Source organism: Hevea brasiliensis, chromosome 11 (assembly GCF_030052815.1).
Source record: "Hevea brasiliensis isolate MT/VB/25A 57/8 chromosome 11, ASM3005281v1, whole genome shotgun sequence".
Classification (NCBI taxonomy): Eukaryota; Viridiplantae; Streptophyta; class Magnoliopsida; order Malpighiales; family Euphorbiaceae; genus Hevea; species Hevea brasiliensis.
In genome coordinates this window covers 51,922,460-51,946,920 of record NC_079503.1, presented here as the reverse complement: position 1 = coordinate 51,946,920, position 24,461 = coordinate 51,922,460, and the positions used below count along the sequence as shown (strand labels likewise).

Genomic DNA, 24,461 nt, shown 5'->3' with positions numbered 1-24,461 from the left:
CTTAAATTCTAAGAGAAAGAAGTCCCAAGTTATTACTTCTAGCTGCACTTCACTAGCCACTGTATCCCACCATTTGTAGGCATCATCTTGTAACAGAGATACAACAGTTTCTAGGTTTTGCTCTGGAGTGCAGTGGAGTTGCTTTAAAACCCTTCCTGTTATGTTCAACCAGTTTTCGGCTACAACAGAATCATCTTCTCTCTTACCAAAGAAATCCACTGCTCCAAATTTTCTCAATCTTTCCATATGTGATTTCTGCTGTGGAGGTGCTGGTGGCATTACCCCAGCCATTTCTTTGAAGAACTCGGCAATTTGTTAGAACATGGCCTGTGGAGGCTGAGCATGCTCTGCTGGAGCTAGCGGAGCAGGTTCTCCCCTTTTTATAGAAAATCTGGTAGAATACCAGCTAAAAATGGAGAAAACAGCTCTTCGGAACCTGTGAAAACACTTCCAAAATTTTCAATCAATCCCAAACTCCATTTCATCAATAAAATCTCAATACTTTCCAACAACATTTCCATTTCTCAATCATTCATTTCATATGATATTTATGTAAAAGTCATAAATAAATATTCACTTTTTCATTCAGAAGCACAATTTTCACTATTTACATCAATATCAAAATACATTACATAAGTCTTAATTACACATGAAAAAATAAAAGTTAATTACAAAATACCCAAAATGAAACCTAGTGTCCTACTTGTGGTAAAAGCAACACGCTAAGTAATAATGCTTAGTGGTGCCAATAATAAAATAAAAAGAAATAACAGAAAATAAATATGCAGTGCATGTTCTGATGTCTTATGCATTTTCGATCATTATTGGTAATCTTATTTATTTTATACTTGTTATATTCATAATTTTATTAAATTTTATCCACTTCAATTTTTAGTTGCCCAAGTAACATATAATGGATGACTGGACTGCATAAACAGGTAAACTGGCATTGGGTATCAAGTACCTCGGGCCATCACACCATTGGTTACATATGTATCTCTTAGTGTGCAACAGAACAGCTAATAAGCTATAATAACATTAGGCTCAAGGCCAAGTATCAACACAATGTCAGAATGGCTAAAAGCCATAAAATCATAGAATGGCATAGTGCCATGTGCAGTACTGCTAACTGAACCCTATTGGCATACTAACCTATCTAAACGAATCTTGCTAGGTGTACTAGGGCATGTTACACTTTTAAATTGTACAATTCTTGAAATTTAAGTTTAGTTGTTACTATTCATTTCATTAGTCAACTAAAATGTTAACTTTTGCATAGACAATAGGTACATTGGTTTTAATACTCCCAACATACCACATTTTATATTCTAAAATTGTTAGTATTGGTTTCCAATGCCATTTCTAAGCTTAGTGTTAGTTATTAAAAAATTTCAGATTTCAAGCCTCATATTTACTATTCCATTGGTTATTTGTACAATAGGAATTTGGAAAAATTATCTTCATGAAAGTTGTTTCTTATTTTGTCTAGTTACATTTCCTTTTTTGAATCACTCCATTTAGAGTTTTGTAGCTCAAGTTATGGCCTAAATACCATAACTGGCCTGATTGGACAGAATCCAAAATTCTGGGCAAAACTGGTTCTGCCAGATTTGGTAACCTAAGTTTGGTTGGCAATTTGACTATGCTATGGTCAGAATTTGGATTTGTATTCTTTATGAAAGTTGTAGGTCTATGTCTCAGATTTCTTCTGGTATAATTTCAGGTCAATTAAACCTTTATACACTGAGTTATGACCAAATAAATAGATACTGTTCATTTAGTCATTTTGCCCAGGCAGAATGCAAGTCACCCAGATTAGGGCAATTTTTAGGTCAACTTGGTTTGATTTTCTGGGCAGGGTTTCTTCATCAAAGTTGTGCCATTATGTGTCTAGTTTCATGTCCAATTATCCTTGCACCAATTAAACCTCTACAACTCCATTTATCACTGCCCAAACCTGCTGGACTCATGCTTAGTCCTGCAAGTCAGCCAAGTCAGCTCACCCATACACAAATGCCAAGCCTCAACTCACTTCATTTCCTCATCATACACATTCAAATATTCACTAATTGACCATTACAAGGTTAATGAACCATCACATGAGCAAACCCTAATGTTGTTAAGTGTCCATATTTTTCCATATTCATACATGCCTAATATTTGCATTTCACCTACACAACTAAGTTCAATCATGCATTTAGCACAAAGGGCTGTTCATCAACACTTTGATATCAAGCAAAATCACCAACCCTAACTAACCCTAGCTGCCTAAACTTGTAGGGTGCACACACCCACTTGTTTATTTCATTTTCTTACATTTTCTACGCATATCATGCCATTAAACAAGAATTAAACTAAAAATAGCAAGAGTTTGGTCACTTACAACTTGGAGCAGAATTTTCTCCCTTCACAAACTTCAGTTTCTTGGCTTTTCTTGACAACCAATCACCTTGCCAAGTTGTATAGACAAATTTTGTTGAAGTGGACTTAGGGTTTCAAGTGGGATTTGGTGAGTTAGAAAGCTTATATAAGCTTTAATGGTGGTTTTGGGCAAGGAGAGGAAACGACTGGAAATGGGGAAGGAGAAGAACTGATTTCTTTTTTCTTTCTTGTTTTCTGCCCATTTAGTCATTTTAAATAAGTTAATACCATGTGTCAAAGTTTGATTGGGTGGGAGGATGTTTAATGACATCATAATGATGTCATAATTCCAATTTCATTCATTTTCTTTCCTTTTCTTGTCTACTTAATTTTAATTTAATTTTTAGCAATATTTATTCACATTTTATATCATAATAATTATTTACTTAACTGGACAAGTTGGCCAAAAATCACCTCTGAAGGCGAAATGACCAAAATGCCCTCCGTTTGGCTTAACAGACCAAAATTATTTGTACTGATTGAAAAAATTTTCTAAGGATTTTCTTGGCATTCTAATGCCATAGGAACCTCAATGACCCTTCTTTGAAGTCCCAAAAATTATTTTATGAATTTTCCTCTTGGTGTAGGGCTCCTAGTTGTGAGAACCGCAACTTTCTGCTAGGTTACCCATCACCAGGGCACCGGCTCATTTAACTTGGTTGTATTTTATTTCTAATTTTTTTTTAATTTTTTCTTGTTAATATTTGAGTTAATTATAGTTCCTCACTTTAGTTTAAATATATATTTTTTTTTTCCGGACGTTCTAGCTATCCGGACTGACACTGCTCACCAGAACAGTAGAATGCACAGAGCTGCTACAGGGAGGGTATTACAAATTTACACTACGCAGGTAACCCATGACAGGCTGACTAAACTGAATAACGAGTCGTTGGCACTGGACACAGCGGTGCCTCCGGCCATCATATCATGGGACGCGGAATGTCACCCACGTATGCAGTGAATATGGCTAAAAAGCCATGATAACACATAATCGGTCATAAAAGCCATGAGTACGGGCATAAAGCTATGAGTGTGGGCATAAAGCTATGAATACAGGCATAAATTCTTATGCAGTAATGCTAAAATAATACTCTATTGGCATACCAATCTATTCAATCTGACACACGTGTCTAGGCAATACATGGGCACATAATATCATTAAGAGTTCGTAAGTATCATTATTTCATTATACGTTTCAATTATAATTTATAACGTTTTAATTTTTATTACTAGTAGAAATATAAATTTCCTAAAATACAATTTTACATAAATTATGCATTCATCATAATTTATATATTCATTATATTATCCATATTGATCACAATTCATAACAATTATTCTCATTTACAATTGTACTCAAAGCATTTTGTCTTCTCCAATAATGAGAACTAATGTCTCATTCATACACTCATTTATTCATTATACTATTTATATAATTATCATTATCATTCATATTTTAAGTAATCCATGACCATTTCATGTATTTTAAATTTAGCTTAAATTTTCTTTATATCCTAGAGCAAATCAAATTCAAAAATTAAAATTCATTAATGACATTATATATTAATGATCATATTAGCTTCTCTAATTTATTTTACTATTTTATAAATCATTGGGGTCACTATTCACATTATTATTTACTCAAAATGTTGACTTTTTTCTATATAATAAGTGTGTTAATTCCAATTGCACTAAGATCCCACATTTTGGGTTCTAAATTTGTTGGCATTGATTGCCAATTGCAATTCAAAGCCTCCTAAAAATATTTTAAAAAATTTAGTTTTTATGTCCTAGGTTTACTGTTCCATTGGTCTATGCTAAAGTGAGAATTTGGCTAAACTTTCTTCATGAAAGTTGTTCCTTTATATATCTAATTTAATTCCCTTTTTGAGTCACTCCATTTGGAGTTTTGTAGCCCACGTTACGTTCAAATAACCATAACTGGTTCCTAGATGTGTGACATACCCATAGTAAAAGACTTCTCAGATGTGTTCCCTGAAGAATTGCCTGGCTTGCCATCAGAAAGGGAAGTCGAATTTGCTATTGAGATACTGCCAGGTACAGCACCAATCTTTATTACTCCTTATAGGATGGCGCCCACAGAATTGAAGGAACTGAAAATCCAGTTACTGGAGTTACTGGATAAGGGGTTCATACGCCCCAGTGTGTCACCATGGGGAGCTCCACTGCTGTTTATGAAAAAGAAGGTTGGGACTTTGAGGTTGTGCATCGATTACTGGCAGTTGAGTAAAGTGACAGCTAAGAACAAATATCCGTTGCCTAGAATTCATGATTTGTTTGATCAGTTGAAGGGAGCAGGAGTATTTTCAAAAATTGATATCAGATCAGAGTACCATCAGTTGAGGGTGAAGGATGCAGATGTGCCGAAGACTGCATTCAGGACTTGGTATGGGCATTATGAGTTTTTGATGATACCCTTTGGCCTAACAAATGCACCAGTAGCATTGATGGACCTTATGAACCGTATCTTTCATCCATAGCTAGATCGGTTCGTAGTGGTCTTTATTGATAATATTTTGGTGTATTCCAAAACTAGGGAAGAACATGATGAGCATTTGAGGATTGTTCTGCAAACCCTGAAAGAAAAGAAGCTGTATGCTAAGTTGTCCAAGTGTGACTTCTGGTTGAATGAAATTGCATTCCTTGGACACATAGTGTCAGCTGATGGGATTAGAGTGGATCCCAAGAAGATAGAAGCAGTGATGGAATGAAAGCCTCCCAGAAATAAAACTAAGGTCAGAAGTTTCTTGGGGCTAGCTGGGTATTACAGAAGATTTGTGAAGGGATTTTCTTTAATAGCCACTCCAATGTCCAAGTTGTTACATAAGAATGTCAGATTTGACTGGAATGACAAGTGTCAGACCAATTTTGAGAAGTTGAAGGCTATATTGACAGAGGCACCAGTGTTAACACAGCCAGTGTCGGGAAAAGACTTTGTGGTCTATAGTGATGCCTCTCGTAATGGGTTAAGGTGTGTATTGATGCAAGAGGGGAAGGTGATCACCTATGCATCTGGGCAGCTAAGGCCACATGAACAGAATTACCCTACCCATGATCTAGAACTTACAGTAATTATCTTCGAACTGAAGATATGGAGGCACTACTTGTATGGTGAAAAGTGCCACATTTACACAGACCATAAAAGTCTGAAATACTTGCCAACGCAGAAGGAGCTCAACCTTAGACAGAGGCGATGGATTGAGTTTCTAAAGGACTATAATTGTGTGATTGGTTACCATCCTGGGAAGGCAAATGTGGTTGCTGATGCTTTGAGTAGAAAATCTATCACAGCTTTGAGATCATTGAATGCCTGTCTATCCTTGGCTCGAGATGGAGCTATTTTGGCTAAGTTGCAAGTGAGGCCAAAACTACTACAGCAGATTTTAGATGGCTAGAAGGTAGATGAGAAATTAATGACTACTGTGAGTAGAATCTCAGAAGGGAAAACAACTGACTATGAAATGAATGCAGATGGGTGTCTGCACTACAAAGGAAGAGTATGTGTACCAGATGATGGGGAATTGAAAGCCAATATTCTAAAAGAGGCACATACCAGTATTTATACTATGCACCCAAGAAGTACAAAAATGTATCATGATCTGAAGCTTCATTATTGGTGGCCTGGTATGAAGAAGGACATAGCTGATTATGTGACTAAATGCTTGACAAGTGATACACTTGAATTGTATAGATGTTTTAAGCACATTTGTATTCTAAATCATAGCATTTAGATAAGTATTTTCATGCATAATAGTTGATTTCATTAGTTTTCATAAATTCTATTGCCAAGCCCTTAATTCCATATTTTCTGCATTATTTTAGATGTTTTGGTGAAGCCCCAAAGGATGGATGTGTAAAGGAAAGCTTAGGGAGGTAAAAAGACAAAGAATTGCTACTGATACAAAGTACACGGGTTGTGTAAACTAAGCACTAGACCCGTGTAACTCCCTGCCAGAAGAAAGCTAAGAGAATTGATGAGAAACACAAGTACACGGGTCATGTAAGTAGACCAGTGTAATCTGCAGGGACCTGTGTAAGTCTCTGCTGGGCGCCAGCTTGAAGAACCTTATGGGAACAAAAGTACACGGCCTGTGTGATCAGGCTCGTGTAGTTGGCATAGACCTATGTAACTTTCTGTGCCAAAACAAGACCACGCGATTTTCCTCCAGCATGTTACACGACCCCACTCTACGGGACCCGTGTAGTAACACACAGGTCGTGTACTATGCTGCAGCCTATTTTCTGACTCGAATTTCCCTCCTATTTTCTGGTTCGAACAAGACTCCTAAAGCCTTTTGGACTCAAAATGACCTAACCCTAGGGCAACCAATATAAATAGAAAAGAAAACACCAGGAAAGAGGGGGGCCACTGTCGTTGGGAATACTGCTGAAGGTTGCTGTTGTCGTGCTCTACATCAGTACCAAAAGAAGTCTTTCAGCAAAAGCTCCACAAGATCGAAGCTAAAACTCTCTTTGGTTCCTTCGTTTCATCTCCTTAGATAGAATTTTATTATTTTATTTCTTTTGCATAAATCTCTTTTTATTGTCTTCTACTTTTTATCATGACATTTGCTGAACTCACAATGAGTGAGTAGCTTTCTTATTCTGGATTTGGGAGAGTAGCTCTTGTAATTATTATTATGGATGAACACTGAGCTTTATTTATTGGAATTGAGATTTGTTTCTTCATTTAATTTCTTGTGATCTTAATGCATGCTATGTGTTGGTACCCACTTAGTTATGATTTTAGATGTTAATTGAAGGACTGAAAGGTGAATATTAACATTAGAAAATCGAGATCTTAAACCTAGGAATTCTGACCTAGACATAGGCTGATACCTTTGTGGAACCTAAAAAGTGGTCAAAGGTCTTAAAGGATTTTAATTGATTTGATGACCACGAAAGCAGGGTTCGAGTTAATTAGAATACACCCTAAATGCCTTGAGAAAGGATCTAGGATAGCGTAGGACTGATTTCCATCAAGGAAAACAATCCTTAATTTAGTAAATAAATGAGATAACATCCCTAGTATGATTCAAGTGTGAAATCTTAATTCCCAAATTGCTTCAAATAAATCATTTCATTTTAAGTTAACAAACTTCATTTCCTAAGTATTCAATAGCCTAAACAGTCAAGATTTATGTGTAGATTGGTACTTGCTAAACAAAATTCCTCGTGGGAACGATACTCCACTTATCACTTTATTACTTGTTAGCGATCCGTGCACTTGCGGTAATTGCAAAGTAGCGAAACAAGTTTTTGGCACCGTTGCCAAGGAATTTTATTTTTAGTAATATCAAGCGATAGGCGATTTAGCGGATTTAGGCAATTATATTTATTATTTAATTTTGCTTTACTGGTTGTATTTCTTTTCTTTTCTCTCAGGTACCCGATCTGGTATATGATCAGAATAAAGCCAGATGAAATTTTGCACTGTGATCCATAAATAGATAGAACTCTGAAAGCCATCAGAAAGGAAAGGAAACATCAAGAGCACGGTCAAGGAGATCCCAAAATCCCAACCATGGCTAATAATAATGACAGACCAAGACTCTTGAGAGATTATGGAGCTCCATCTGTCCAAGGATTTTAGCCCAGTGTCACTAGACCCACAGTGGAAGCCAACAACTTTGAATTAAAACCAGCATGGTTCCAAATAATTCAACAAACCCAGTTTGCAGGTTCACCAACAGAGGACCCACACTACCACCTCTAGTGTTTTCTTGCCTTATGTGATACATTCAAGATGAATGGAGTGTCTGATCAAGCAATAAGACTCAGAGCATTCCCATTCTCCCTTCGAGACAGGGCAAGAAAGTGGTTACTTTCTCAACCAGCTGAAACATTCACTACCTGGGAAAACCTCTCTCAAGCTTTTCTAACAAGGCATTTCCCACCTACAAAGACTACAAAGCTGAGACTAGAGCTTAACACCTTCAGACAAAAGGAGGGAGAATCCCTCCATGACACATGAGAAAGATATAAAGACCTACAGAGGGAATGTCCACACCATGGCATAGAAGATTGGCTATTGGTGCAGAATTTCTATAATGGATTACTACCCTCTACAAGAAGCACATTTGATTCAGCTGCAGAGGGTGATCTAATGGAGAAAACAGTGCCATAAGCACTTGAACTCTTAGAAAGGGTTGTATACCATAACTATGAGTGGTCAAACGAAAGAGAAAATGCAAGAAGAACTGCAGGAGTCCTGGAAGTAGATGCCCTGAGCATGGTAAATGCCCAGTTTGATCAGCTCACAAAGAAACTCAAAAGAATGCAAGCCAACACAGTTGGTACAAATAGTCAACAAAAAAGCAGCTACGAAGGAGGGTACATGAATTTAGAATACAACAATTTCAACGAACCTACAGAACAGATGAACTATGTGAATAATGGAGGAAACTTCAACCAGAGGCAGCCAACCAATCCGTATTCAAATACTTATAACCCTGGATGGAGAAATCACCCAAATTTCTCATGGTCCAATGAGCAGAACCAGCCAATAAACAAGCAACAAGTGTACAAACCTCTAGCACCACTTGGATTCCAGAACAGAGGTCAGAACCTTGCACAGCCATCGCTACCTCTCCAACCTCAACAACCTGATCTGAAAATGACCATGGAAATCATGATGGAAGGATTCCTAGCAGCTCAACAACAACAAATTGAATTGATTAAATAGCTGACTTCCAAAATGGACCAACTTGCTACCCATAATGAGATGCTAGAGAATCAAATTGCTCAGCAGGCAAGTTCTTCAAGTAAGGCTGCTAGCAAACTTCCCAGTTAACCAGAAATGAACCCAAAGGAGCATTGTAAGGCAGTTGCACTGAGGAGTGGGAAAACTCTAGGACAACCAGAGGTAAAATTGATAGAGGAAACCATTGAAAAATCTAAAGACCAAGCAGAGAAAAAGGAGGAAGAAGCTAAGAAAGATCAAGAAGAGGAAGCAAGGAAGACAAAGAAATTACCAGAACCATACTAGCCTCCCTTACCTTTTCCTCAGAGATTTCACAAAGCCAAATTGGACAAGCAGTTTGGGAAGTTTTTGGAAGTTTTACATAAACTTTACATTAACATCCCCTTCACTGAAGCACTTTCTCAGATGCCATCTTATGCCAAATTTCTTAAGGAAATTCTATCAAAGAAAAGGAAGTTAGAGGACTATGGAACTGTAACACCCTAGGCAAATCCCACATCGGCAAAACACAGAAGAGATGCTGGGTTTATAAGTTGGCGATTTGTAACACCTAGTGACGTGTTTTAAAACCGTGAGAGCTTCCGCCCAGAGTAGACAATATCACTAGTGGGTCGGGCCATTACATTTGTGGTATTAGAGTCACTCCGTGTGCAACCTTGGGCGATGGTGGGGCAAACCTCAGCGAGGACGCTGAGTCCTATAAGGGGGGTGGATTGTAACACCCTAGTCAAATCCCACATCAGCAAAACATGGGAGAGATGCTGGGTTTATAAGTTGGCGGTTCGTAACCCCTAGTGACGCATTTTAAAACCGTGAGAGCTTCCGCCCAGAGCAGACAATATCACTAGTGGGTCGGGCCATTACATTTGTGGTATTAGAGTCGCTCCGCGTGCAACCTTGGGCAATGGTGGGGCAAACCTCAGCGAGGACGCTGAGTCCTATAAGGGGGGTGGATTGTAACACCCTAGGCAAATCCCACATCAGCAAAACACGGGAGAGATGCTGGGTTTATAAGTTAGCGATTCGTAATCCCTAGTGACGCGTTTTAAAACCGTGAGGGCTTCGGCGCAGAGCAGACAATATCACTAGTGGGTCGGGCCGTTACAGGAACAGTAGCTCTAACAGAGGAATTTAGTGCCATTTTGCAAAACAAACTACCTCCAAAGTTAAAGGATCCAGGAAGCTTCTCCATACCCTGTATCATTGGCAACAAGAAAATAGACAAGGCCCTCTGTGATCTTGGAGCAAGCGTCAGCCTAATGCCTCTATCAATATGCAAAAAGCTGGAGATCGAGGAACTTAAACCCACAACAATCTCATTACAATTGGCTAATCGATCCATTAAATATCCTGTAGGGATACTTGAAAACATCCCTATTAAAGTGGGCAAATTCTTCATTCTAGTGGATTTTGTTGTCCTTAAGATGGAAGAAAATGTCCAAATTCCCATCATCTTGGGAAAACCATTCTTGGCAACCGCCGGAGCCATCATAGACGTCAAAATGGATGATTAACCCTCAATGTAGGAGAAGAAGAAGTGGAGTTCAACTTGTTCGACACAATGAAACACATATTTAAACTTGATGAATGCTTCAAGGTTGACATAATTGACGAACAAATTAAAGAGGAATTTCATAAGACACATCCTAAAGATCCTCTTGAAGCATGTATTGTACGCAGCCACATAGTGGATGATGAAAATACTAAAATAGCAACATGTGCAAAACAGTTGGCAGCTCCTCCACCCTTACCTTCAGTTAAGGCTTCCGAGATGGACGATTTGAAGGAAGAACAAACTAAAGGTAAGCTCCAGGAAAATGCCGAATAGGTAGAGCTTAAACCTCTCCCGTCTTCATTAAGAATCAAAGAAGCCCTGATATCAGCACCAATAATGCAGCCACTGAATTGGGAGCTACCATTCGAGGTTATGTGTGATGCGAGCGATTTTGCAGTTGGAGTAGTGCTCGAGCAAAGAAAAGATAAAAAGCTCCATGCTATTTTTTATGCTAGCAAGACACTTGATGATGCACAAATCAATTATGCTACCATAGAAAAGGAATTCCTAGCAGTGGTATGTACAATGGACAAATTTAGATCTTATCTCATTGGGTCAAAGGTCATTGTATTCACAGACCATGCTGTAATTCGGTACCTTATGAACAAAAAGAAAGCAAAACTAAGACTGATTCAATGGATTCTACTCCTATAAGAATTTGAACTTGAAATAAAGGACAAAAAGGGATCTGAAAATGTAATAGTCGACCATCTTTCTAGACTAAAACCGAAGTACATGAAAGATTTTGAAGATTTGCCAATTGACGATTCATTTCCTGATGAGCAATTACTTGCATTCTCCAAAGCTTCATGGTACGCTGACTTTGTTAATTTTCTTGTATGCAGGGTACTACCTCCAAACATGACTTATTAGTAAAGAAAAAAATTCTTACATGATGTAAGATATTACTTATGGGAAGAACCATTGCTGTACAAGAGATGTAATGATAGGCTGATAAGAAGGTGCACACCAGAGGAAGATATGAAAAGTATCATTTATCTCTACCATTCATCACTATATGGAGGACATTTAGGCACTTCAAAGACCACAGCTAAGATTTTACAAGTAGGGTTTTACTGGCCACATTTATTTAAGGATGTAAGATCCTTTATGCTAGCTTGTGATCAATGCCAAAGAATAGGTAACAGTTCAAGAAGGAATGAAATGCCATTGTATGGTATACTTGAGATAGAATTGTTTGATGTATGGGGAATAGACTTCATGGGACCATTTCCCTCTTCCCATGGAAACAAGTATATCCGAGTTAGAGTTGATTATGTGTTAAAATGGGTAGAAGCTATTGCAACCCCAAGCAACGATGCAAGAGTGGTCACCAAGTTCCTTAAGAAGAACATCTTCACAAGATTTAGCACACCACGAGTGATAATCAGTGATGGAGGAAGCCACTTCTGCAACCAATAATTCGAAACACTACTGAAAAGGTATGGAGTGGCTCACAAGGTGGCGACACCTTATCATCCTCAAACCAGTGGTCAAGTAGAAATATCAAACAGGGAACTAAAGCAGATTCTAGAGAAAACTGTAAACAGATCCAGGAAGGATTGGTGCATGAAGCTAGATGATGCACTATGGGCGTACCGCACTGCATATAAAACCCCAATTGGCACAACACCCTTCCAACTGGTTTATGGAAAATCATGCCATCTCCCTGTTGAAATTGAGCATAAAGCCTACTAGGCAATTCAGGTACTAAACTTTGACCTCAAGGCTACTGGTGAAAAAAGGCTCTTACAACTAAATGAGCTGGAAGAAATCTAACAAGATGCATACGAAAATGCCAAAATCTTTAAGGATAAAACCAAAAGATTGCATAACAGGTGTATAGCAAGCAAAGAGATAAAAGAAGGAGATCTTTTCCTCTTATTCAACTCTAGATTGAAACTCTTTCCAGGGAAGCTGAAATGAAGATGGTCCGGACCTTTCAAGGTCACCCAAGTCTTCCCGCATGGAGCAGTAAAGGTATGGAGCGAAACCTTTGGTACATTCAAGGTCAATGGGCAGAGGCTGAAGCCTTACTTTCAAGGAGAACCCATAGAAACGGGAGTAAATTGCACTCTCAATCCTCCTACTGACAGACCATAAACAAGCAAAGTCCAGCTAAAGACTATAAACAAGCGCTTTTTGGGAGGCAACCCAAAACTTTTCTGAACTTTTCTTCTTTTATTTTTATTCAATATTAAATTTTTGTTTCGTACTCATTAGCATTTCATTTTTTGTAGGATTCTTCAAAAGGGGAATAGAGATCAAAGAGGAAGGGAATCACCAAGTCAAAACCATAAAAGGGAAAATTGAACAAAACTGAGGAAGTAAATCTACTGCTAATCTTTGCATCCATTTCATGTGTTAGAATCATAAACTTTTCATTTGCCAAAGATTTGAGAAACTAGAAACTTACACGGGTCGTGTACTGATAGTACATGCCCCGTCTGACTTTTTGGAAGTCTATAAATTTCATCCAATCTCAACCCTTTAGGAAGCAGAAAATTACACGGGTCCATATACCAAATTACACAGACCGTGTAATGTCTCTAGCAGAAAAACTGAGAGACAGAAGGTTACACGGGGCTCCTTGAATTTTACATGGGCCGTGTAACATGTCCAGTAAAGAAATCCGAGAGACAGGAAGTTACACAGGTCCCATAGCTAATTTACACAGGTCGTGTGCTACGACAGGTTTCAAAAATTCCAGGCAGAAATTTACACGGCCCTACATGTTAGGACCCATGTAGTGATACACGACCCGTGTATCTAATCGCAGACGTGACTCTTGGGGTGCAAAATGTGCGAAACGAAGAGTCCTAACGGCTCTTCAAATACACCCTTAGCATTAAAATCCTTCGTAAACACAAAACCCTTCATCTACTCCCTTCCTAGCCTGTAAAAACCTCTCAAATCTCATCTCTTTTCACTAAAATCATACTCTTCTCCTCCCCAAAAACACACCCATGGCTCCTGCAAAGATATCTGCAAGAAGAATTGGCTCTTCTTCACGACAAAGAGGAGAATCCTCACCTTCTCTACCCCAGCCTCCAACCCAAAGCCTAAGAATGAGGGAAGCCACCCAACAACCATCTCAACAAGCCCCACCCCCACCACAACCACAGCCATAACCCGCTCCATAACCCAAAATCTCTACTCCTTGGGGATTTCAAGATGACGCCTACGAAGCAATTTGTACCTGACTTCATTCATGAAAAATATCCTCCACCAAATACATAGATTTTTCGCTTTTAGAGCAACTCGGGTTGCAAGAAGAAATCAGTGGGCTACTTGACAGCATAGGGTGGACAAGGTTCGCCCAACTCTAATTTCCAGCCTACAAAGACACAACACTAGAATTTTTGGGCAGCTTCAAGGCCAACTTATGGCCCACCGACAGGGAAGACAGGGGCAGAATCGAGTTTCACCTACTTGGTGTAGACCAGGTAATGAATATGGATGAGTTCAATACCATTTTTAGCTTTGACAGTATCAGCCACCAAGAAATCCTAAGGAACCGCATGCTATACAACAACATCAACTTTTGGGATTTCATTGCACCAAACACAGAGCCCTACAACTCCAACAAATCCAAATCAATGGGCATCACTAGTCCGGCATTGCAATACATGCATTGGTTTGCCACCGACACCATAATGGGCTTTGGCGATAGCCTCGGCTTTGTCAACGCTAGTGAATTATTTTTCCTATGGTGCATGGTCACTGGGCAGCAGTGCAGCACTGGCTTTTTCCTATGCAACCATCTTCAACGCCTTTGCCATCAGCCTACCGGGCATACAGTGCTTGGAGGCCTTGTCACCACCATTGCTCTCCTCTTCGACTTTGTTCCAGGACATCACAGACTACGCTTTGTTACTAGAACACCGAGAATTGATTAGACTATTTGCATATCCATGGGGATATGTAAGAAGATGGGCAACAAATGCTACTTGGTGGACACCGAATTTCACACCCTACCCCTCTGTAAGGCATAACATGATCCCGTAGTATACCTAATGAATTACCAACTTTGTCTACTGATAACCCATTAAATACGCTACAAGGGATTTTAAAACTTTTTTTACTTCTTTTTACAGTGGTGAGCACTATTTACAGGTGTTAAAATTTTTTTTTTTTAACTTAAGTGAAAGAGCTAACACATTTGAATTATTAGGAATTTCTGTAAAAATTTTGGCGGAGTGCCCTCTGTATTTTAAATAAAACAGTTCTTCAGAAACCTGTAAAAAGCACTTCAAATATATTTCTCAATCTTAACTCCAACAGTTAAACTACACAATATATTTCTCAACTCAAATCCATAATAATTTTTCAGTATTTTCAATGGATGAGATAAAAGAAATATAATACAAATTTTACAAGTCAAAATAACTCATAATTTATTTTACAACTTCAATGTACAATTTTAATTTACAACTGCTCAAAACCAAGAACACTAAATACATACAGTGAACATACATTACAATATAAAATGCAGAATATGGTATACTCAATATACCCGATGATCTCTCAGTGTACTACTAGCAGTCTAGTCTGCTGCCCTGTCAGTCTGTCTACCTGCGACAGCAATGAAAAGCTATCGCTGAGTAAAATTTACTCAGTGGTGCACAATAACAATTTGAAATGCGATATATAAATCTTTTATTGACAGTTCACAAATCAAATGATTCACAATTCCATTTCACAATTTACAAAATTCATATAATACAAATTTGATCAAATAACTGAGTAATACAATTTTGCCAATCAATAATACAATTTTGCCAATCAATAATACCATTTGATCAAATAACTGAATAATACAGTTTTGCCAATCAATAACACAATTTGATCAAATAACTAAATAATACAGTTTTGCCAATCAATAACACAATTTGATCAAATAACCGAAGAATATAGTGTTGCCAATCGATGACACAATTTAGGCCATGACACAATTTTTCCACACATGCCGTGTTGTACACCACAACAAGACACACTCACCCCAATAATCGAAATCAATGAGGGAGGAAGCTAGCTGAATAATGATTACTCATCCACACTCACCTCAGACTGGCAAGTCAAAGAGGGAGGAACATAATCATACTCACCCCAGACTGATAAGTCAAAGAGGGAGGAATATATCACACTCACCCCATAAATGGAAGAGGAACATAGTAACAGTGTCATGCCAAGAGTGAATCAAAACAATTTCAAATCACAATATTTCATACAAACCATAAATCACATTTTATCTCAAAATTTCCATTTGTAAAGTAGGCAACAAAATAATTTCCAAATAAGATTCTCAAAGCCAAAACAATAAAAAATTATTCACTCATTTCTCCAAATAAATTTGCTAGTAAAAGCAGTGAATATAAAAGTATTGTGCACGGACACAATTTAAAACTATAATGCTCAATTAAATTTTTAAGTAGAAAATGAGAAGTCAAAATTATTGTGCACCAACACAATTTAAAACAATAACATATAAATAATCATAATTTATTTCAATTGAAAAATTCAAAAGAAATACTTATTGTGCACAAACCTTTGATATATGCCTCTTGGCTCTGACTCACTGTTTCCTTCCCTTTCCCTGAGTCGTTGCTAACTGAGAAACACAATTTGAAGTGTTTCAGTACTCATTTAAACAGTCTCTAAGAATAAGGTTCAATAATTAATTTATCGAATTCTATTATTTCCTTAGTCAACCTAATATGTTGACCCTCAATGCAGTCTAGGTGGATTAGGTTTTAATGTTACCAATATGTCACATTCAATAGTCTTTTAGGGTTGGTACATGTTACCAAACTCATTTCCATGTATCTTGCATTTTCTTGCAATTTGCTAGATTTCGGTTTACTAATTTGACCTAGCTGGACGACCTAGTTCCCTTGGTTTTTGGGTTTCGGTCAAAACTAAAAACTTGTAGATCTATGTCTTATTGCATGCGGGGCAAAATTTCAGGTCATTATGAGTTATGTAGACCAAGTTATGGTCATTTTACTATTGCTGGTCAAAGTGCATCAAAATTGGTCACTTTAGGTCATTTTAGGTCAATTTTGGTTCGGCCAGTTTTTGGACCCGAAATTGTGCAAGCTGTTTGACTTACTTATGGTCATTTATGGGCTTTGGTGTCTGCACAAGACATGTAGATATGGGTCTTAACTATTCATGGTTAAAGTTTCAGGAAAATTGGACCTGTTTTGAGTGAGTTATGGCCTAAACACTAACTGCTGCCCAAATGGTCAATTTTCAGGCCTCAATTGCACTAATCTGAATTTGGTCTTTTTTCAAGCTACCTTGCAGGCAGAATTTTGGCAAGCTTCCTCCATGATAGTTGGCACATTTTGTGCCTAGTTTCACCTCCAATTGGTCTCATACCAATTGGAGCCACACACTTAAGGTTCTAGGCCAAAATGCATACTACCCTATTGCACTTCCTTTATTACTCATCAAAGATCACTTTTAGCATTTACCAATTCACACATTCTTACCAAATCTGGTTTGTACCATAACCTAAACATATTTTACCACATATTGTTGATCATTTTGGCAGCTTACAATCACATTCCACAAACACCATTAAGTGCAGAATTTGTCAAAATCAATTACAATAATTTAGTCACCTATTCATGCTCATTTACATGTCCAACTTCACACCATCACACATATACCCAAACTGCCATAACAACTAATACAATTCAACATTAATATTCCATAATCCAACCATGAAATAACATCTTTATGGTTCACCAAACCAGGCTGCCGATTCATGCATTACATTCCCTAAATTTTTAAGCATTCAAATTTCAATACACATTCACATATACTAAGTATACATCACCCAAATAATTTCCTACACACATAAACATTTAATCAATCCTTTAATCCACCATTTACAAGCAAAAATAAACTGTCTTCAAAGAGTTTCCATGGCTGCCAAAAATAAACATCTCCCCTAGAACATCAAACTCCAAAATTCTTTCCACAATTCAAGTACCCATAACCTCCTTACTAACTTTAATGAAGCACTAACCAAAAACACAAACTTACCACTTTGGAAACTCTTCAAAATCTCTCCAAAACTTGGTCTTCTTACTGCTAATCTACTGCCCAAGGTGTATGGACAACTTTTAGTGAATAAAGGTGCCAAGAACAAAGCTTAAATCAAGCTTGCATGAAGCTTTCAAGTGGACGACAATGGTGGATCTTCTTTTCACCATTTTCGGCTGAATTTGGGAGCTTGAAGATGAAGTTCAATCTGCTGTCCAAAGGGTGAGTTAGTGGTCCACTTAAATGAGTTACTGGAGCACTATGTCAAAATTAACTATTAGTTTAATCTTAACTTTCATTTTCCCACATTTAACTCTCCATTTTTACTATTTACATTAGGTACCACTAATTTAATTTTTCATTATATTTTCCAAGTGTAATATCATGTATTTTTAATGGATATTTAGGTCAAAAGAAAACTTGGGATGTCAAATGACCACAATGCTCCTATTCGGGTTGCATTCCCGATTTTTCAGTAACACCGGGTTTTGTCCGTTTTTCGATTTCTCACTTTTCTTTGTACTAATTAATTAATATTTCTTTGATATTTCTAATGGTATTTATACTTCAATAGGTTTTTATTTAAGTTCTAAAAATATTTTTCAGGGTTCCCTACAGTCCAGGGCTAGTCAACGGTCCACACCGTGACTTCCCGGTGCAGTCACCCATCGCTAGGGTTCTCGGCTCGTTTAACTTGGATACATTTCATTGCTATTAATTTTCCTTTGTTTTTCTTGTCTTTCCTTTTCTTGTATTTCATTATTCTATGTCTCCTCATCCATATCTAAGTATAGTTCTAGGCATCCTAGTTGTCCGGACAACACTGCTCACTGGAACAGTAGAACGCACTACCGAACATAGGGGTGTTACAATTCTCCCCCCCTTAAAATAAATTTCGTCTGCGAAATTTTACCCAATAGCCATCTTACAATAGTTATACATTTATTTTCTCCTTTCTATATGATCGTATAATCTTCTTTTCCTCAAATTTGTATAAGACTTTTAACAATCTAATACAACGTTTAATTTGTTTGTATAACACCAATCTCCTCTTACTATTGTGCTATCTAATATTTCAGTTTATGTTCCTTCTTGAATGACCCTTGAGGCCATGTTAGAATGATTTATCTAGTCATTGGTTCTCTGACCATTCTAGTAAATAGTCTTCCTCACATTCATTACATTTCTTTGTTATATCTGACCAACTATTCAAATTTTTACTTCCCTAATTCTTTTTATCTATTAATATTCTATAACTTACTTCCTTTTGTATTAAACTATAACATTTCGATATTCTAACTTTTGAGTTTTAACTCCCTAAGTAGGATTTTCAAACTTATTTCTAACAATTAAATTCTGTCCTGGCATAACTATACCAAAACAGATGCTGTTGGCAACTATTCTCATCTTGGTGTACTATCGAGTAGTACATAGCTGTACACAATAATCTCAAGTCAGTACTGTAATCTGTAGCTTACAGTATAAATATCAAGAACATTGCATAGTTACTACGATACATCCCAATAGATCAAGTTATCCTATCTTTTATCCTTTTCGAATTCACTAATATCCTGAACTTATTATGATTACAATATCCATTAACAATTACTAACATTAACATCCTTGCCCTCATCTAGAGCAATTCTATTACTGTAACTTACTTTTACGTCCTCTTGCCTTACATTAAGTAGGCTTGCCGTTTAGCTTTATAATTTATGGTGTGTTAGAACATACTTTTCGCCGATAAACTCTTTCAAAACTAATTTCACTTATTATCACAATCCTTATCTTAAAGGACTAATCACTAATGCATCAAAATATATTCCCCTATAAAGGAATAACAATAGAACATATAGTTCTAACACTAACATAAAAGTATGCAGACCCCAGGTCAAACAATACATACATATATATCTTAGTTACTATTTGAGAAAGTACCAGCAATAATATCAAAAGTCTAAGCCTCTTCTCTCTGCTATATAGCGTATACTCCAGCTGGAGCATCACCCTGTTCTGGCTGATTCACAGTACTCTGACTTCTAGGTGTACTACCCTTACCTCTACCTCTGCCTCTACTAACTGATGGTGAACTCTTTGGGGTAAAAACTTGGGTTGATCCCTTTGGTGTAGTAAATGATCCAGAACGACATGGATTTACACAATCCCTAGCAAAATGACCAGTCTCTCCACAATTAAAACATGCTCGTACGGCTCTATAACATACCCCACTATGTGGTTTACTACAAGTTTCACAAAGTCGATCTGACAGCGCATTCCTAGGTTTCTGTTGAGTTTGCTAATCGGATCGGGGTGGTTTGTCACACCCTACCCCTTTGTAAGGCATAACATGATCCCGTAGTATACCTAATGAATTACCAACTTCGTCTACTGATAACCCATTAAATACACTACAAGGGATTTTAAAACTTTTCTTACTTCATTTTATAGTGGTGAGCATTATTTACAGGTGTTAAAAACATTTTGTGGACTGACTTGAAACAGTTAACACATTTAGACTATTAGTAATTTCTGTAAAAATTTTGACAAAGTGCCATCTGTATTTTGGATAAAACAGTTCTTCAGAAAACCTGTAAAAAGCACTTCAATATATTTTCAAATCTCAACTCCAACATATTTCTCAACTCAAATCCACAGTAATTTTTTAAAAACTGAGATAAGGAAATACAATATATTTTTTACAAGCCAAAATATCTCATAATTTACTTTACAACTTTAAGGTACAATTTTAATTTACAACTGCTCAAAACTAAGAACAATAAGTACATACAGTGGTCATACATTACAGTACAAAATGCAAAATGAGGTATACTCGTTATACCCGATAATCTCTCGCTGGATGTACTAGCAGCCTAATCTGCTGCCCTTTCTGTCTGTCTACCTGCGACAGCAATGAAAAGCTATCGCTGAGACAATGTCTCAGTGGTGCACAACATTAACCAAATACAACTTTAAATCACAGTTCATAAATCATATAAATGATAGATATGTAAAACCATAGTTAAATTCAAGACAATGAATGTCATAAGGAATTTAACACAATATCACAATAAATCTCAGTAATCAAAACGTAGTTAAATTCAAAAGACAGTGAATGTCAATAAGAATTTAAACTCCATTTCACAAATTATCAAAGCTCATAATAATACAATTTAGTCAAATAATTTACAAATACAGTGTTGCCAATTCATACACAACTTAAGCCATGACACAAAATATCTGATCAATACCGCGTTGTACACCACGATAAAGCAATCACAGCCCCACTAATCGAAATCAATGAGGAAGGGAGCTAGCTATATAATTAGTACTCATCCAATCACCTCAACTGGTAAACCAGAGAAGAAGAAAAATAAACGATCACGACTCCATAAATGGAGAAGGAAAATAAACGATCACAACCCCATAAATGGAGAAGGAATGATATGATACTGTCATGCTAAGTGTGAACACAAAATCAATTCCAAACATTTTATTCAAATGATTCGTGAGAATCCAATAAATTTCTAAAGTCATAAATTCATTCACAAAATGGCAACACAATTCATAATTAACTTCAAATTTTCACAAATCACACTAAATCAATTGTTCCACAGTTTCAAACTTTTTACAATGCTTTTCAAGCAATAAGTATCCATTCAAACACATTTCCATAAATGAAAACAATAATATACAAATAGTCATAACTTATTTCAATTGAAAAATTCAAAAGAAATAACTGTTGTGCACAAACCTCTGATAACTGTCTCCTAGCCTTGACTCAGTGTTTCCTTCCCTTTCCCTGAGTCTTTGCTAACTGAGAAACACAATTTCAAGTGTTTCAGTTCTCATTTAAATTGTCTCTAACGATAATGCTTGATAATTAATTCATTGAATTCTATTATTTGCTTAGTCAACCTAATATGTCGACCCTCGATGCGTTCTAAGTAAATTAGGTTTTAATGTTACTAACATGTCACATTCGATAGCCTTTTAGGGTTGGTACATACTACCAAGTTCATTTCCATGTATCATGTATTTTCTTGCATTTTGCTAGATTCCGGGATAGTAGTTTGACCTAGCCGGATGACCTAGTTCCCTCGCTTTTCAGGTTTTTGTCAAAACTACAAACTTGTAGATCTATGTCTTATTGCACGCAGGGCAAAATTTCAGGTCATTCTGAGTTATGTAGACCAAGTTATGGTCATTTTACTATTGCTGGTCAAAGTGCATCAAAATTGGTCACTTTAGGTCATTTTAGGTCAATTTTGGTTCGGCCAGTTTTTGGACCCGAACTTGTGCAAGATGTTTGACTTGCGTATGGTCATTTCTGGGCTTTGGTGTCTTCATAAGACTTGTAGATATGGCTCTTAACTATTCATGGTCAAAATATCAGGTCAATTGGACCTGTTTTGAGTGAGTTATGGCCAAAACACTAACTGCTGCCCAAATGGTCAGTTTTCAGGCCTTATTTGCACTTAATCCGGATTTGGTCATTTTTCAAGCTACCTTACAAGCAGAATTTTGGCAAGCTTCCTTCATGAAAGTTGGCACATTTTGTGCCTAGTTTCACCTCCAATTGGTCTCATACCAATTGGAGCCACACACTTAAAGTTCTAGGCTAAAATGCATACTGCCCTATTGCACTTTCTTTATTACTCATCAAAGCTCACTTTTAGCATTTACCAATTCACACATTCTTACCCAATCTGGTTTGTACCATAACCTAAACATATTTTACCACATATTGTTGATCATTTTGGCAGCTTACAATCACATTCAACATACACCACAAAGTGCAGAATTTGTCAAATTCAATTACAACAATTTAACTACCTATTCATGCTCATTTACATGTCCAACTTCACACCATCATACATATACCCAAACTGCCATAACAACTAACACAATTCAACATTAATATTCCATAAACCAAACATGAAATAATATCCTTATGGTTCACCCAACCAGGCTGCCAATTCATGCATTACATTCCATTAATTCCCAAGCTTCAAATTTCAAATACACATCCACATATACTAAGTATACATCACCCAAATAATTTCCTACACACATATACATTTAATCAATCCTTTAATCTACCATTTAGAAGCAAGAATAAGTTGTCCTCAAAGTGTTTCCATGGCTGCCAAAAGTACACATCCCCTTTAAACATCAAACCTCAAAAATTTCTCCATAAATCAAGTACCCATAACATCCTTACAAACTTTAATAAAACAATAATCAAAAACTCAAATTTATCACTTTGGAAATTCTTCAAAACTCCACAAAAACTTTTATTTCTTGCTGCCTATCTACTGCCCATGCTGTGAGGATCATTTTTCATGAAGACACTTGCAAGACATCAAGGCTTGATCATGGAGAACTTGAGCTCCATGCATGGTGCGGCCATGGGAGAGGTTTGAGAGCTTTCATTCTTCCAAATGAATTTTTCAAGTGGAGAAGATGAATTGCAGAATGTTAGTAGACATTTCTGTCCACTTAGGGTATTATATGGTATATAGCAATTTACTTAGTGCTCCACTAACATAGGTTAATAATAAATAATGTTAAACTTTCCATATTCCCATATTAAGTCCCTAATTTTTGCTAATTGAATTAGGTAGAACTAATTTAATTTTTCATGACATTTTACAAATATAATATCATGTATTTTTAATGGAAATTTAGGTCAAAAGACAACTTGGGGTGTCAAATGACCACAATGCCCCTGTTCGGGTTGCATTCCCGATTTTTCGGTAATACCGGGTTTTGTCCGTTTTTCGATTTCTCACTTTTCTTTGTACTAATTAATTAATTTTTATTTAATATTTCTTATAGTATTTATACTTCAATTGATGTCTCTTTAAGTCCAAAAAATATTTTCCAGGGTTCCCCGCGGTCCAGGGCTAGTCAACGGTCCACGCCGTGATTTCCCGGTGCGGTCACCCATCGCTAGGGTTCTCGGCTCGCTTAACTTGGTTATATTTCTTTGCTATTATTTTTCCTTTGCTTTTCTTGTATTTTCTTTTCTTGTATTTCATTATTTTATGTCTCCTCAATCATAAAGAAGTGTAGTTCTAGGCATCCTAGCTGTCCGGACAATACTGGTAACCGGAACAGTAGAACGCACTACCGAACTTAGGGGTGTTACATGGTTTTTGTCTAGAAGATCTATCTCTAATGGACTTTTTACCACCTCTGTTGTGTCCCCCAAAGTTTTTCCTCTTTCCAGTAAGACCACTAGAACTCTGTTCTACTGACTTTCCCTCTTTTTCTGTCTTCTCTGATTTCTTTTTCTCAGGGGCCACTTCAGATTCAATTCTTTCTAACTCTAGTGCTTGATAAATAAGTTCAGAGAAGTTAGTATGTTTGAATCCAACCACTTGTAATCTGGTACTGGGCTTCAAGCCGGTTTCAAATCTCTTACATCTCTTCCTGTTGGTAGCAAGTAGACTTACTGAATAATGGCTTAGGCGGGAAAATTCTCTTTCATACTACCACCGACCGCTTCCCTGTTTGCACTTAGGAACTCTTGCAGTTTCTGATCTACATAAGCATCAGGGACATATTTTTGTCTGAATTCCCTGAGAAAGTCATTCCATGTTAGCACTGCAAGTTCTACCAAACTGTGGGGAATGGTTTTCCACCAGTCATAAGCATCCCCCTGTAGCAAAGATACTGAGTATTCAAATCTGAGCTCTTCTA

General features: G+C 37.0%; 1 non-coding gene across 1 annotated transcript; it reads right to left on the bottom strand.

The window, feature by feature from the left end:
* Positions 1-8,353: 8,353 nt before the first annotated feature.
* On the bottom strand, positions 8,354-8,460 carry LOC131170887 (small nucleolar RNA R71). Its single transcript, XR_009141652.1, has one exon. It is a non-coding gene; the product is annotated as a small nucleolar RNA R71 (small nucleolar RNA).
* Between the last annotated feature and the right edge of the window lie 16,001 nt (positions 8,461-24,461).